This window comes from Narcine bancroftii, chromosome 10 (genome assembly GCF_036971445.1).
Source record: "Narcine bancroftii isolate sNarBan1 chromosome 10, sNarBan1.hap1, whole genome shotgun sequence".
In the NCBI taxonomy this organism is placed as follows: Eukaryota; Metazoa; Chordata; class Chondrichthyes; order Torpediniformes; family Narcinidae; genus Narcine; species Narcine bancroftii.
The window spans coordinates 9,455,044-9,460,256 of NC_091478.1; positions in this window are offsets into that span (position 1 = coordinate 9,455,044).

Sequence of the window (5,213 nt, forward strand, 5' to 3'; positions counted from 1 at the left end):
CAGGGCAATTTGGTGCCAGCGGCATTGCAGGAGTTGCTGTGCCAGCGGCATTGCAGGAGTTGCTGTGCCAGCGGCATTGCAGGAGTTGCTGTGCCAGCGGCATTGCAGGAGTTGCTGTGCCAGCGGCATTGCAGGAGTTGCTGTGCCAGCGGCATTGCAGGAGTTGCTGTGCCAGCGGCATTGCAGGAGTTGCTGTGCCAGCGGCATTGCAGGAGTTGCTGTGCCAGCGGCATTGCAGGAGTTGCTGTGCCAGCGGCATTGCAGGAGTTGCTGTGCCAGCGGCATTGCAGGAGTTGCTGTGCCAGCGGCATTGCAGGAGTTGCTGTGCCAGCGGCATTGCAGGAGTTGCTGTGCCAGCGGCATTGCAGGAGTTGCTGTGCCAGCGGCATTGCAGGAGTTGCTGTGCCAGCGGCATTGCAGGAGTTGCTGTGCCAGCGGCATTGCAGGAGTTGCTGTGCCAGCGGCATTGCAGGAGTTGCTGTGCCAGCGGCATTGCAGGAGTTGCTGTGCCAGCGGCATTGCAGGAGTTGCTGTGCCAGCGGCATTGCAGGAGTTGCTGTGCCAGCGGCATTGCAGGAGTTGCTGTGCCAGCGGCATTGCAGGAGTTGCTGTGCCAGCGGCATTGCAGGAGTTGCTGTGCCAGCGGCATTGCAGGAGTTGCTGTGCCAGCGGCATTGCAGGAGTTGCTGTGCCAGCGGCATTGCAGGAGTTGCTGTGCCAGCGGCATTGCAGGAGTTGCTGTGCCAGCGGCATTGCAGGAGTTGCTGTGCCAGCGGCATTGCAGGAGTTGCTGTGCCAGCGGCATTGCAGGAGTTGCTGTGCCAGCGGCATTGCAGGAGTTGCTGTGCCAGCGGCATTGCAGGAGTTGCTGTGCCAGCGGCATTGCAGGAGTTGCTGTGCCAGCGGCATTGCAGGAGTTGCTGTGCCAGCGGCATTGCAGGAGTTGCTGTGCCAGCGGCATTGCAGGAGTTGCTGTGCCAGCGGCATTGCAGGAGTTGCTGTGCCAGCGGCATTGCAGGAGTTGCTGTGCCAGCGGCATTGCAGGAGTTGCTGTGCCAGCGGCATTGCAGGAGTTGCTGTGCCAGCGGCATTGCAGGAGTTGCTGTGCCAGCGGCATTGCAGGAGTTGCTGTGCCAGCGGCATTGCAGGAGTTGCTGTGCCAGCGGCATTGCAGGAGTTGCTGTGCCAGCGGCATTGCAGGAGTTGCTGTGCCAGCGGCATTGCAGGAGTTGCTGTGCCAGCGGCATTGCAGGAGTTGCTGTGCCAGCGGCATTGCAGGAGTTGCTGTGCCAGCGGCATTGCAGGAGTTGCTGTGCCAGCGGCATTGCAGGAGTTGCTGTGCCAGCGGCATTGCAGGAGTTGCTGTGCCAGCGGCATTGCAGGAGTTGCTGTGCCAGCGGCATTGCAGGAGTTGCTGTGCCAGCGGCATTGCAGCCACTTTTGGGATTCCGACTCTGGATTTACCCACGGGGTTTACTTCCAAAGCCTTTTGCGTGCAAGGCAGCAGAGGTTTGAAATCAGAGTTACTATCTGTGGTTAATGTGCCCCATCTGCACGGAGCAAATGATTACAAGGTGCCAGTAGCCCACCTTTGCCCCTTCTCCTGTCAGTGAGAACAGCTCTGCCGGTCATAAGAACCATGCCACTCGTGAAGGTCAGGAGTTGGACTTGGTTGTCAGAAGCTGTTTGAGACTCACACCATGAAGAGCATTTGTGTAGCAGTGGGAGCTCAACCCAACCACCACTCTTTGGCTATGACAACCTTTAGACCAGTGGTTCTCAAACATTTTCTTTGCACTCACATACCACTTTAAGTAATCCCTCTGCTATTGGTGCTCTGTGATTAGTAAGGGATTGCTTAAGGTGATATGTGAGTGGGAAGGGAAGGTTAGAGTTAGATCACTCAGAGAATCACTGATCCAGACCCAATTGATATTGAAATATTTTGCTTGAGTAAAATTGTCATTGGCCCATTTCCTTTTGAGTTATGAAACTGTGCACATGATGAGTCAATTAGGTACAATTAAAACAGTGGTTTTCATACTTTTTCTTTCCATCTACATACCACGTTAAGCAACCTCTTACTAATCACAGAGCACCTATGGCATAGGGAATACTTAAGGTGGTATGTGAGTGGAAATAAAAAGGTTGAGAACCACTGTTGTAGAGTGAGTGTCCATAAGAGATAAAGATATATTACTGAAGTTTTGGGTCTGTGTCCTTCAAGGTATATCCAGCGCCATTTTTGAAACACGAATAAGACAAAATTCAGGACTGAGAAAAAGCACAAAGTTATGTAAACTGGAAGAATAATTATCAATGCATAATTATAATCAAATAAAATTAATAAGACAAGACTATATTTAAAATAATTTACAATCACATTTAAAATTTAGTTAATAGGGCCATGAATAAAGAATTAAAATTAAGTTTCAAAGGATGAAGAAGTAAAACTTTACCTGTCACAAGCAATCGCACCAACCTCTACAGAATGACTCATCACCAAAAGTCCTTCTGGGCCCTTCTGATGTTGGGTCTGATTCCTGGAGCTAACCCATTGACGATTATTGTTAGAGGACAATGTTAGGTCAGCCCTAAACATCTGATGCTGAATCCAAATCCAGATCTATACCCAGTTCTGCTCCTAAGAGTATCATTGTGGACTTCAGGAGGACCAGGAACAACCACTTTCATTTCACATCAATAACTCTGTAGTGGAGAGAGTAGAGAGCACCAAGTTCCTCTGAGGCCACTTAACAAGTGGACCTATCTTGGACACACGTTTTCTCACTTTCAGGAAGGTACAATAGCAACTGTACTTCCTGAGAACAGCTAACAGCCACCATCATGTCAACCTTCTACAGGAGCTCTAGCAAGAGCGTCCTGGCCAGTTGCAACCCGGTATGGTATGGTTGCTGTAGAAAATTGGATCGGAGATCAATCCACAGGACAAGAAGAGTTGTAGAGTGGATCACTGGAGTCTCACTCCCACCCCCACCACGAACAACCAAAGGAACTACTCACACTAACCATACGAGGTTGGTTTCACACTAAACAACAGTCATCTATTAATTAATTTATTTATTTAATATATATTTTTCTTGCATATTTTTTAAAATCTGTATGTGTGTTATATCTGGTGTGTCTGCATTTTTTCCCCTGAGAACTGGTATTTCGTCGGGTTGTATTTGCAATCAGATGATAATAAACTGAATGTGAACTTAATCATATTAGTGGACATTGCAACGTGGTGCAGTACTGGTGGATATATGTTTGTTATTGCATATCACTGGGAAATAGTACTGACAGGTACAGGCCTATTACTGTTTAACACTCTGATATAGTTCTGACACTGGGATACAAAAACACAAGAATTCTGGAAGAACTCAGCAGGAGTCACAGCGACAGTATTAGTTAAAGATACATGACCAACATTTCAGGCCTGAGGCCTTCATCAAAGTTTAAGCAAAGAGCAGGCAGCTGCCTGAATAAAAAGGCTGGAGAGAAGGGAAAAAGGGGCAGGGAGAAGAACACTGGCCAACAGACTAAAGGTGATCATTGGGCATGGATAGGAGGATAGGAGAGGAACAGGGAGAATTGATCGGGGAGCGGATGGCTGTCAATGCAAAGCTGGAAGAAAGGAGTCAGAGGGAAAAAGAGAGAGAACTAAAGAAATGGAGAGAAAGGGATAGGGGAAAGAAGAGATGAGAGAGGGGGACTAATGAAAACTGGAGAAGTTGATGTTGATCTATCCAGTTGGAGAGTGACCAGAAAGAATATGAGGTGTTGTTCCTCCATTTAGCACCTGGTTTTAGTCTAACAGTGCATGAGACCATGGTCAGACTTTCAGCAAGAGAATGGGTAGGGGAATCAAAATGGGTGGCCACTGGGAGATTGGCTGATTTAGCTGTGGACTCTGCTACACTCATTCATCTATTCCCCATAACCTTTAATTCACCTATTCTACAAAAATCTATGTGTCTAACATGCATTCAATGGTTGAGCCAACCAACATCTCTTTTGGAAGTGGAAAATACATGCTGTCATAAAGAGAACATGTAAACTCCTCTAAAACAGTACTCAAGGCTGGTATTGAACCTGGGTCTCTGAAGCTGTAAGACATGCCACTATGCCTCCCTCTGATTTTTCCTAGAGGGGGTCTTTAGCCAGAAGTTTCTATCACAGCGTAGTGTACATTTCCAACAGACTCCTTCAGCTGCGATGACTCTCACCTTCAAGAATCCTGCAAAAGACTCGTGATTGAAGTACAGCCACTTAAAAATTTCCTTTGTAGATTGTTTGACAATGGTTGGTGGTTCATGTTATTAGACACAAAAACTCTAAAGTTGCTATTAAATTTCCATTTGGATGTAGGAAGAACCCTGTCCCCACAGAATTTCAGGGTCATAAATATATGTAACCTCATAGAAATGTTGCAAATGATGAACATGCCTTTCCGCTAACATTATACATAGAATAACAGAAATATATCAGGAAAAATCATTCATATTTCTTTATGATTAAATGTAATACATTGTAAGGATTTAAAAAATAATTTCACATTGAAATTATTGTAATAAATTTAGGCAATATCAATATGCAATACTGATTTAAGATTCTGTGCAACATTGAACGTCCACAAAGTAATTTATTGCTTGGCTTATGCAAACACTTTTAAGCTATTATAGATTTGCTCACTAATATGAGCTGCTTACAATAATTGCCTCAACCATTCATTTCTTTACAGCTTCCTGTTAAACCCACAATAATGCAATGCAGAAAACAAATAAATAATACCTTTTACAAAAATAATGAGAAGCGAGAGGAACTCAGTAGCATGTGTTGGGACTTTTTTTTGGCATCCTGATTCCTTAGAATATTATTTTCTTTTTAATGATAACTAGTGATAAAGACCCAAATATTTCCTCCTGTTCAGGCCATAAACCTATCTGGTGTCAGGGATATACTTTCTTTCACCTTGTTGATTTTCAATCCACCTCCTTGAAAGTTCCTCCATTACAGAGAATGTACCATCTATGAAATGCACGCGAGTGACTCACAGGCTTCTTCCAAAACTGTCATCTCCATTACTGAGAAGGATAAGGGATCGACCTGCATAGGAATACCAGTGTATGGAGGCTTTTATCCAAGCCACACTTGGAAGGAGACTCTGTCTTGAACATTTGTTGCATATTTTTATCATTACGGGGAAT